The sequence below is a fragment of the Chionomys nivalis genome, chromosome 22 (genome assembly GCF_950005125.1).
Source record: "Chionomys nivalis chromosome 22, mChiNiv1.1, whole genome shotgun sequence".
NCBI classification, from domain to species: Eukaryota; Metazoa; Chordata; class Mammalia; order Rodentia; family Cricetidae; genus Chionomys; species Chionomys nivalis.
The window spans coordinates 28,844,842-28,857,102 of NC_080107.1; positions in this window are offsets into that span (position 1 = coordinate 28,844,842).

The window sequence follows — 12,261 nt, forward strand, 5'->3', positions numbered from 1 at the left end:
TAGGTCTCTGGATCAGCATCCTGAAGGCTCTGTGACAGAAAACACTCTTCTCTTGACGCCTGACAGAGCTGTAGTGGTGTGAGCCATGGTCCTCAGGATGGTGAGTAATGTTGTCACCCTGAGGGGAAAGGGAACAGGTAGAAGGCCTCACCACTGCCTAAACTGACTCATTCAAGAAAAACTTTTGATAGAAATCTTTTGATTGAAATCTCAAAAAGTAAGAATCCATCTGAAAAGCACCACAGTAATGGTGCTTATTGTGTATCCATTGCACTCGTTCTGATTTGTTTTTATAGCAGTGGGAATGGTTCAGCTCGGTGGCTGGTTTCGATTTTCTTGTCATCTACATTCTTTTTTTTTTTAACTGTTTTTAGAACGATTATATTTTTGTTAATTTTCTCACCTCTTCTTTACCATTTCCATGTACATTTTAATTTCCACACATTTTCTCTAATTTGTTTTCTAATCCTTATAACAATTTTGAAGCGTCTACTGACCCATTTTCTTTACCGAAAGTTCTTTGTCTTCTAACTTCCTGGACCCTGCTCTTATTAAATGAACACAATGGCCCTGATTGTCGATAAACATTTATAAACGTAGCTTTTAGTAAAATCCCCATACTCCTGATAATATGACCCCCCCCCAACTCTGCCCCAGATACCTCACCTAGTACTTCCAAAGAGTTAATTTAAGTGCAGGTAGCTAGACACGAGAAAATCTGCATTCTGAGGCTGAGGTTTCTCTCTATTCAGTTATCAGAAGCCTAATTCATATGTTTTACCTAATTCATAAGTTTTGCCCTGAATAAACTTTTTTGGACTAGCCACAAATCAGACAGCTATAAACAGCAGAGCTTTCGTCTCTCTCGCTGTGGAGGACGACGGACTCGCGTGCAAGCGTCCTCCCAGAGGGCTGCGAAGAAGAGTTCCGGACTCGCGTGCAAGCGTCCTCCCAGAGGGCTGCGAAGAAGAGTTCCGGACTCGCGTGCAAGCGTCCTCCCAGAGGGCTGCGAAGAAGAGTTCCGGACTCGCGTGCAAGCGTCCTCCCAGAGGGCTGCGAAGAAGAGTTCCGGACTCGCGTGCAAGCGTCCTCCCAGAGGGCTGCGAAGAAGAGTTCCTTCCATGTTCCACTGGAGCTTCTGCGACCAAAACTTGGCTGTTCCTCAGCGGGGAGGGGCCTCATTCCGACCTCCGCCTTGTTGTCACATGGTGTTGCCCCTCTGTGTCTTATGTCTCCTCTGTTTTTTCTTCAGTCACTGACTAATCTCCAACTTAGACCAGTATGGTCTCATCATAACTAATGACAAACTGTCTTCAAGTAATATCACATTCTGAAATTTCGGGGATTCGATTCAACCTGCTCTGTATATCCCCTCAGTCCCCCGTCGTAGCATGAGAGAGTTCACTAAATACTTCCAATTCCTTTATTTCCCTGAAGTCAGGCTCAGGCTAGCACCCCTACCATTCACCTTGTCCTATTTTTCTTTTTTTAAAAATATTTATTTATTTATTTATTATGTATACAATATTCTGTCTGTGTGTATGTCTGCAGGCCAGAAGAGGGCACCAGACCTCATTACAGATGGTTGTGAGCCACCATGTGGTTGCCGGGAATTGAACTCAGGACCTTTGGAAGAGCAGGCAATGCTCTTAACCACTGAGCCATCTCTCCAGCCCCCTATTTTTCTAATCTAATGTTTTTGCAAATATCTTCAACCATACTGTGGGCTCTCATGCTCGTTCGTTGACGCGGGGCACTGCTGAGGACTTCCTCGGGATGGGTGCGGGAATTAAAGCCTTTCCTAGTGTTCAACCCCGAACTCAAATGTTCTTAGAAAATCTGTCCGCTTGTCTGTCTCATAGGGGTTTTGGAATGAAGAGACACGGCAGACTCACTGTCTTTGTATGCCTAAACCGAGGCCTGGAAACGGGAGCACAGGAACGGCCTTCAGTCACTTCCTACAGCACATTTTAGTTCTGAATGTCTCGTTCTCTCACGCAGATACCTGGACGCCATATGCTTCTCTAAACCGGCTGCTCTGAGTCTCGGCCGCTCTAACCCAGGAGCTACACATGTATGTGTAAGCATGTGGTGACCTCTCATGGATTTGTTTCTCTTTCCTCAAGTTACAGCTAAAATGCAGGTATCCTCAGGTAGGGGGAGTCCTGTGTCTTCCAGCATTTCCTCTAGTGTGTTTTAAGTCAGCATTTGCATGACTAAATGCTTGCTTGTATTTCTTCTGCAGATGTCACACCTTGTCACCGCAACCCCCACCATGGTGAGAACACCCTCCAGACATCTGTTCCTTTTGAGCAAGGGCCGCCGTGCAATAGGTTTTATCCTCTCTGTGGAATAAAGCATGCTTCGCACGAAGTCCGTTCCTTATTCAGTGGAGAGCACAAAGAGCTTCTCTTCAGAGGTAAATGAGTTCAAACATTGGGCTTGCAAAGTTTTGCATTTTTTTCCCACCATCTGCGTCTTATCAAAGGCGAGATTCCTATTGCTATATCAGGGACAACTGATGGCGTGCATTAGTTAATTTACTGGAGCAAAAGAAAAGTAAGGCGAACTAATAAGTGTTTTGGTTGACAGACGGGGGGGGGCGGGGGGGAGCCTTTCCATACAAGAAATGAAAAGGCCTGGAAGGAGATGTCGCTTTGTTTTTTTTTTTTTTTTCTTTTTCTTTTTTTTCTTCTTCTTCTGTACTTCTTTACTCCTTGCCTGGGGCACTGCAGCCCTGTCTTTGAACAAGGTCAGGTGCATTGTGTATCCCCACAATTTGAAAAGCCCTGAAAGATTTCTGGAGGGGGGTGTATCTTCAGCAACAAATGGTTTGGCAAGGGAGGAGACAGGACCTCACACAGGCTGCCTCTTTATTTCCCAAAGGTTGAGGCTCTATAGGCTCTTAACCAGCTGGGGTGAGCTAACACCTGCTCCCAGCAAGAATTTACTCAGGCCCCCTGGTCACAGGTAGCTGACTTCCTGATGGGCAGGGCTGGAGGCCCCTTTCAGGGAGGAACTTTTGTCTCGACATATCGACAGAAATGAACTGTAGACAGCCGTACAATGTCTTAAGACCATTTTGTACTTACTCTCAGAGCACAAAGAAAAGAAAAATAACCCCTGAAAGGGTCGAACGTGTACACGTCTGTATGCTGTGTACAGCTGTGCAGTCTTACGTTTTGTAACCTTTGAACATTCAAGCATTTTGGGTACTCAGCACAGAGCATTTGAATGATTAAGGAAACACAGGGTGTTATGGAAACATAGGGTAGATCACTCTGATAATTGATTTTTTATTGAGTCTTGCCAGCCCTAAAGGACATGTCATCTTAGTCACAGTTGAATGACAAGCTCTGGTCTCTGTTTTCGAGCCCCCAGCAGACTAATTAGAGAATGGAACATGCACACAGATTTCCAATGAATCGACAGGCACCACCGTGGGAAACCCATCACAGGTATGAACGTGAGACGTTCACGCTCTGGCACCGATGAGAGGAAGGATAAGTCAGCGCCACTGCACGAATCTCTCACAAGGAGTCTGGATGTGACAGGAGCACATATAGATCTTACTCTCAGGCTTAAACTGTATCATTCATTTGCCTCTTTCAATTTTCAAGCCTCGTGGAATGATCAGTTTACCCTGCCGCTCTGAACATGTAGAAACGGTGTGTGGATAAAAACCCCTGGAAGGAACCTGGGTCTGCAGAGACCAATTGGGTGATTGGAATTTCAGTATTGAAATTTCCCAACTACCTGTAACTCTAGTTCCATAGGATCTTACTCCATCTTCTGGCCACTATGGGCACTGCAGGCACATGCTTGCATGCAGCCACTCACACACATACATAAAATAAAGATATATCTTTTAAAAGTACCCTTCAAGTCCTGATGATTTTTTACACACTCCATCTATCAATAGTTGAGTGAATAATGGTGAAACCCTAGCTCTGAACTCATCTGTTTCTTCCCACAGGTCTAGTAGTTTTGCCTTCGTGACTTTGCAGCTATTATTAGTTATATGTTCGGGGCTGACAAGCATTCACACACCACTATGGACATGTGTAGATGGAAGTTACTGTCCTGCTCAGTCTTACAGCTGTTCAGTCCCAATGAAACACACAGAGGCTTAATTATAAACTATTTGACCTATTAGCTCAGGCTTATTATTAACTAGCTCTTACCTCTCAAATTAATCAATAATTCTTGTCTATGTTTAGCCACATGGATTGGTACCTTTTATCAGTGAGGCATTCTCATCTTGCTTTCTCTGAGTCTGGCTGCTGACTTCATCTCTCTACCTTTCCTCTTCTCAGAATTCTTCTAGTCTGATTGCCCCACCTGTTGGCAGAGGCTGCTTGTTTGTTTCTGGCTGCCCAGACCATGAAATAATCACTCAGAAACTATATTATTTGCAATACTGTTTGGCCAATAGCTTAAGCATATTGATAGCTAGCTCTTACATCTAGAATTAACCCATTTCCGTTATTTTACCATGACGTCATGGCCTACCAGCAAGGTTCTAGCTGGGAGCTCTTTCCCCTCTGGTGGCTACATAGTATCTCTCTGACTCCACCTACTCTCTTTATAAATCTCTATCAGCCTGGCTTTACTCTGTTAAGCCATTGGCTGAAAGCAGCTTCTTTCTTAACCAATAAAAGTAACCCATAGACAGAAGAACTTCCCACACCACCTGCCTATACTTCCTGCATGGCTACTGGCCAATCAGCATTTTATTAAACCAATACAAGTGACAAATATTTACAGTGTACAAAAGCATTGTCCCACAGCAGACATGTGTTCTGAGACTGTATCCTTAGGTGACTGTGCCCTTGTCCAGACACCTTACTGTATATTAATATTTATGCATATCTCTATGTATATGTAGTATCATTCATTGCTATCTTATGGTTCTATTAAATGTTTTATAAGTCTAAGTCTACAGGGAAAATTCTTAACAACTTCAGAAAAGTCTTTTGTAAGTTGTCTTTTTTCTAAAAAGCATTTTTTTCATATTTAGACTTTCAGGCCTTTCATGATCTTACATGCATGAGTAAGATGTGTACATGTATGTAGAAGTCAGAAATCATCTTAAATGATGTTTCTCGGGTGCTAGCCCCCTTGCTTTATATTTATCTTATGTGTTTGTGTGTGCATGTGCACACCTAGGGCCAGAGACTGACTCTGAGTATCTCCTTTACTGTTTTCCACCTTAGTTTTTGATCCAGGCTCTCTCAGTGAATCTAGAGTTTGCCATTTTCAGGCTGGCTGGCAAGTGAGACCTTGAGCTCCATCTGTCTCCACTCCTATAGTGCTGGGATTTTGAATGTAAGCCACTATGCTCTGCTTCTTCATGTGGCTTCTGAGGAGTCATACTTGCCCAGGAAGCACTGGCTAAGCTGTTCCCTAGCCCTCCCTGGCTAGTCTAAGATGATACTTTCATCACTAACTTGGAACATTTTGATTATTATGCACCTGGCCCAGTGGCATTTCTGCCTCTTATGCTTTGAAGTTTTTTTCACTTCTGATATCTGCAGCCTTATAGTTTTCACATAATTGAGACATGTTTTAATCAATGTCTTTTTAAATCTATTTTTGTCTTCTCTCCTGACCCTTTGGCGACATGCAGTTTTCCCATCAACTCTCTGAATCTGTTCACTGTTTTAATTGTTTTTGCATCTGGGTTCATTTCAGATAATTTCTATTTTATATCTTCAGGTTCATCTGTCTTTTCCCTGGTCATGTCCAATATGGCATTGATGTGACCCAAGGTATTTTTACCTCATGTTTGTGTTTCTGTGTCTAGAAGTTTGATTCCCATTCTTTTCACCTTTTGCTTTTCTAAAAATCTTTTCCCCTCCATTTTTATGACATAGAATATAGCTGTAACTAGAGTAACACCTTTTTGACAAATTCTATAACTTGCTTAGTTTGGGGTCAACTTTGTGTGATTCATTTTTTTCTTCCTGCTTCTTTGCATGTCTGGTGATTTCTTATCCATTATCAAAAATTCTAATTTTACTTTGTTGAGTGCTGAAAATTGTGTTTAGAATTTCAATGTCCACCTGCTGGATTGTTCCCTTGATCATAACTGAGTGCCATTCTTTATTCTTCTGATTCATTTCGATTTAAGTTCTATTTTGTAGACATTAGAATAGTGATGCTTGTTTGTTTTCTGGCCCCGTTTTCCTTGAATATCTTTCCTGTTCTTTCATTCTAAGATTATATTTATTGTTGAAGACGAGGTATGTTACTTTTAGACAAACAATGGATCCTGTTTTCTAATATAATCAGCCATTCCGTGTCTGTTGACTAACAAACCAAGTCATGAATGCCCAGAGTTATGATTGACAGATGTGTACTAACTGCTACCATTTTGCTGATTTTGTGGTTTGTTTTCTCAGCCCTACTTTGCATAATTCCTGTCTTGCCATCATTTATTCTTCCCTCACAGCCTCTTGAATGTGTTTATCCTTCCCTTCAGTCCCAAGTATTCCTTTCAGTCTTCCATGGAGGGCTGGTTTCATCGTCATACATTCTTTTAGCTTGTTTTTTCAACATGGAAAGTTTTCTTTCTCCTTTAATTATGATGGATAGTTTTGTCTGCAATGTAGCTCTGGCACCTCTGTTTTTTCAGGACTTGAATCACATCGCTCCAGGCTCTTTTGGCATTAAAGTTTCCATTGAGAAATACTTGTAATTCTGATGGAACTGCCTTTATATTCGACTTGGGTCTCCTTTCTTGCAGCTTTCAAAACCCTTTCTTTGTTGTGTGTATTTACTGTTTTAACTTCAATCTGGCATGGGGTGTTTCTTTTGTGCTCCTGCCTCTTTGGTGTTCTGTTTACCTCCTGTACCCAAATAGGCAGCTTTCCCCAAGCATTGGGAAGTTTTCTTCCATGATTTTATTGAATGTGTACGCTCAGAACTCTCCTGGAATTATCCTTCCTGTGTATGTATAATGTATAGATTGATCTTTTTATGGTAGCTCAGAGATTCTACATGCCCTATAATGAGTTGTTTGAAATTTGTCCCTTTCTTTGGTTGAAAGATCCAATTCCTCTATCTTGTCATCAAGCCCTGATCTTCTATCTTCTCCATAGTCCATTCTGCTGGTGAGGCTTTCCAATGAGCTTTTTTATAAGACTCACTGAAGCTTTCATTTCTGGTTCCACTTCTATTAAGTTTTTCTTTGTTATTTCTATCTCTTTATTACATTCAATTTTTATGTCCTGAATTGTTCTCTTGGACTACACCTTAAATTTGTCCTCTTTAAATTTATTCAAGTGTCTATTCATGTCCTCCTGAGTAAATTGGGAGCATGGGAACCATGGGAGAGGGTTGAAGGGGAGGGGAGAGTCAGGGAGGGGAGCAGAGAAAAATGTAGAGTTCAACAAAATCAATTAAAAAAAGAAAAATATAAAAAAAGAAAGTGGAAGTGAAGTCTAGCACATACATGTGCCTTGCCTCATCACGTGATATCTCCTGCCATGTTACACTGCAGCAAGAATGTGCTCACTAGAAACCAGGCAAATGCCACTGCTGTATTCCTGAACTTCCCTGTCATCATAACTGTGAAACAAATAAACTAGTTTTAATAAGCTATTTGGGTTTGGGTATTTTGTTATAGCTATAAAACATAGCCTAAAACACTACTAAAAGGTTAAGGGGAAAAAAATAACATCTGAAAGTACTGGAGATCTGGGCAAAGTGTCTATTGCCTCCAGCTCAACCTCATCACCAATGGATCATTGGGTATTTTGGTGGAATTACCTCAATATTAGAGAAAAATTAACCCTAGACTAAATTCTGCTTTAGTCTTACCTTTCAAAAGGTCTACTTGAAAGTAAGACCTAGCAGGTCTTAATTATTTCTAAGAAACTTCACCTTATCTCAGATCAAAGGTCAAGGATATTTATTTAAAGGCTCTTAATATCCCACAGTCCAACATCCCACCTCACTTACCCTGGGCCTGCACCAACAATACTGCTGGGTGTCAAGGCCCTCTGCTTCTCCTCCCCAGGCTGCTCAAGACAGCACCGAGCTTCATCATGGCTTTATGCTGATTTCCTTATTGGTAGGGCCTCCTTCTTTCTCCTCCCTAAGCTGTCCCAACCCCTCCTGCACTCACAAGGACCACCCAACAGGCTCTCTGAGCTATACCAGCCCATGAAGTGCAATTCCTCCAACAGATCAGAGGCAGTTTCACTCTTGGCTCTGCCTCCTCTGTCCTGGGACCTGCGCAAGGCACCCAGCCCCTACAGACTAGCCTCCTCTGCTCACCTAATCAGGATTGCCCCCAAGAGCCCTATCGCTCTTAAGACCTCCTGGCTGGGGACCCACCTGTTGGTAAGAGACCAGGATCCCTCAGCTCCATCTGCTTATGACTCCCCTAAAAGGCCCAGCCCAATGCTCTGCCTTGAAATGCTGGCCTGATAAGCTAAAAACCTATATCATAAAAATGCAACCAATAACCTAATCCAGATGTTCAGTTCTTGTCTCAAGAATATAAGCAATGTCAGAAATTAAGACAGTGTGTCTCCTTCAAAGATAACAAGACTCCACAATTGTTCCCAATGAGAATAGCTTGCATGAAACTCAAGACACAAAATTTAAAAAGAACAGTTATAAACCTGCTTAATAGTTCCTCTATTTGATCCTCTTCAGGTCTTGAGTTTTTTCATTGTGTAGCTATTTTGTACCCAACTTTGGCATCCTGGCCACCAGTCCCATTTTCTCAACTTTGGGAAGTTGTCAGGCTCTTTGGAGTTACTGTTTCTTAGTTAGCATTTGGAAATCCTTTCTAAAAATAAACTTGTTTCCTCTAAAAGATTACTGGCCAATGACTGAAGTTGAATGTCTACCACAAGTCATTCAATATTCAAGGGAAAAAACCAGGCCCTATTCTAATCTACATGGGAAGTAGAAGACAAGATCTCCTGAGTAAATTGGGAGCATGGAGACCATGGAAGAGGGTTGAGGGGGGAGGGGAGAGACAGGGAGGGGAGCAGAGAAAAATGTAGAGCTCAATGGAATTAAAAAAAAAAAAAAACAAACAAAACAGGCCCTAAACATGACAAGAGATGAAGTGGTACCCACATGATTGCTTAGTAGGAGGAGTAAAGCAACTTCATCAAAATTTTTTCTCACTGTGATCCGTGCCCTTGTCAATCTTTTAAACTACCTTTGACCTACCAATTAAAAATGACAGATTCTAGCTGGGCAGTGGTGGCGCACGCCTTTAATCCCAGCAGTCGGGAGGCAGAGGCAGGAGGATCTCTGGGAGTTCGAGGCCAGCCTGGTCTACAAGAGCTAGTTCCAGGACAGGCACCAAAGCTACAGAGAAACCCTGTCTTGAAACCCCCGCCCCCCCAAAAAAATGACAGATTCTATACTCTTATAAAAGATATACTTAACCAAATGAGAATGCCTTTGTACTTCAATGCATGAAAAAAAACCAGCCTCTGGTTCAATTTAGCTGTGACATGATAAAAATACTCACTCTCTTTATGGATATTTTAGGGAGAAAATAACTTACATTTCTTTCACTAAAATTAAATAACTTTGCAGTTCATCTGGAAAGGAAAAGGTTTGTTTCATGTCAGTAACAGAATCTAAGACTGGCCAGACGTCATCATCTCCTTTTCCTATGCTTATGAGGAGCAGGAGGACAAGTTGGTTGCTGTAGAAAGTGTTCTGTTGGACATGTTCCTTAATCCATTGAGGATGGATACAACTGGCTGAGGCCTTCAGGATTTCCAAGGACCTGTGAAAATGTTTTGAAATGTATAAAAACAAAACAAACAACAACAACAAAAAAACTAAGTGTGTTCAAACATAAAAGGTAAAAATAAAATTTTTTGAAGCAGCATCTTACTGTGTAGCACAGGCCAGTCTGGAACCCCATTTGTCTCCCTGACTGGCCTTGAACTTGTGATCCTCCTTCCTCATCTTTCTGAGTCCTGCTCACAGGCTTCATGTTTTTTATTTCCTGAAAGTGCCATGTGGGGAGCCTGTACTTGAGGTTATACTTCAACTTAGCTCTGATATTTTTATATTGATTTGATTGCGGGTTGTCAGTTCATTTCACATAGTTGGCACAATGAGATAGGCATGTTCATACGCACACCTGCACAGGATCACTGCGGTTCTCTAAACGTCCCTTGCTGTTACTGTAATCCCAGAGATATGTCTTGAGTGGCCTAAGTGGTCTTTTTTTTAAATATTTATTTATTTATTTATTTATTTATTTATTTATTTATTATGTATACATCCCTGTATGCCCGCACACCAGAAAAGGGCACCAGACCCCATTACAGATGGCTGTGAGCCACCATGTGGTTGCTGGGAATTGAACTCAGGACCTTGGGAAGAGCAGGCAATGCTCTTAACCTCTGAGCCATCTCTCCAGCCCCTAAGTGGTCTTTGTTTAAGAACAGTGATGAATCCTGAACTGATGTTTGGTTATGATTTTTCTTTTCTTTGTCTCCCCTAGAATTATTTTTGGAATTCTTGGCTGTTTTATATACTTGTTTGCTAAGATGCCATTGTCTGTTCAGGACATGCTGCATCCAGACCAGAGAAAGGCCCATTCTGATGCTCTGTCATCTTCTGTAGAATACTTTCAACAAATCAGAATGCCCACTTTCTGTAGTATTATGGGCATTTGTGCTCCCAAGATTTTCTAAATGAAATATATCTTCTTCCAACATACTTTCGTCAGAAGGACAGTGAGTTTGGTTACTGGGACTCCATCATTACTCTTGATCTTACAAGATCCCTGCACTGATATAAAAAACAAAACAAAAGCAGAGGAAAATCCAGTTGAGATTATGTTTTTCTTTATTTTGGGAACAAAACGCCTCAACTGGCAATTCCTCAAGCTATCTTCTATACCCACCATGTTCCTTGCTAGGACGCTTGAGCCTATAATACTTGATTCCTATTTATATATTTATCCCCTTCTAATATTCAACTATCTTTTTTAAAACTTGTATTGACATCGTCTCTCCCTTTTACATAGCTTCGAGAAAGCCAATAACTCTCCAGTGTCGGGCCTGGTGATGTAATGAAAAATGTCTGCTCTTGGTTTCTGATGCAAAGCTTCTAAAACCCCCAGTTTCCTAAATGATTGGGGTGCTAAGAGTATCATTTGTGTTCGTATTTAGGTCTTCAACAGTGATTCCTGACACAGGGCTCCTCAATCCCTTGTAATTTCCTAGGGGCCAGGAAGATCTTTTGCTCCATTGAGGTGGGCATCCTGGGTGGACACGTAGATAATTTAAGGCTGGTGACTGGTTGTCATAAAGACAAGACCATGATGGAAAGTTTACCCAACACCTCCAAAACGGGGAGAAAGACTGACTATTGAGTTCATATCTGGCATGTCTACATGATGAAGACTTGATACAAATTCTCAAAGAGCTTCTAGTTCGTGAACATTCTCATACGTTGGGAAAGCAACACATTAAAACCCCTTAAGGAGAGAATTCCTATGCTCTCCACCATTCTGATCTCACCTCCATACACCTCTTTTTCTGGCCGCTCATTTGATTCCCTTGTTATAGCTTCTCTAACAACCTGGAAACATAAGCAAACATTTGCCTGCATTTTTGTGTCATTATAGCAAATTATCAGATCTGAGCATGGGTGATAGGAGCCTTCAGTGTTGTAGCCAAGTTAGACAGAAACGTGGGTATCTTGGGAACTCATTATTTGCAACTGACATTTGAAATGGTAGAAGTTTTCTGAAGTTTTAATCTCTGGGGTCTGAACTAACTGTAGTTAACTTGTGTCATAACTGAATTACAGAACATAGTTGTTTGAAAAGTTCTCAGATAGGTTGGTGTGGGCCATTACCCACCCCCAATATATATTTGCTGTTGGAAGTATCATAGGAGTAAGGAAAATTAGTCTGTCTTCCCCTTTCAGACTTCTGCCTACACTGGATCAGGTCTCATCTTGCCTTCTCTTCAGACAATGTAGCACCTTCCCTCGGTGGGTTAGAAGCAACGTTTCTCACCATGGTGGTTTGAATGCAAATGGCCCCCATAGACTCATCAGGAGCAGCAATATTGGAGGTATGGCCTTGTTGGAGAGAGTGTGTCACTGGGGGTTGGGCATGGGGGTTTGAGAAGTTCAAACTTGGCCCCATAACTCACTCTCTCTTCCTGCTGCCTGCTGATCCAAATATAGCATGCCACCATGCTTCCCACTATGACAATAATGGACTAGACCTCTGATCCTCTAAGCCAGCCCCAA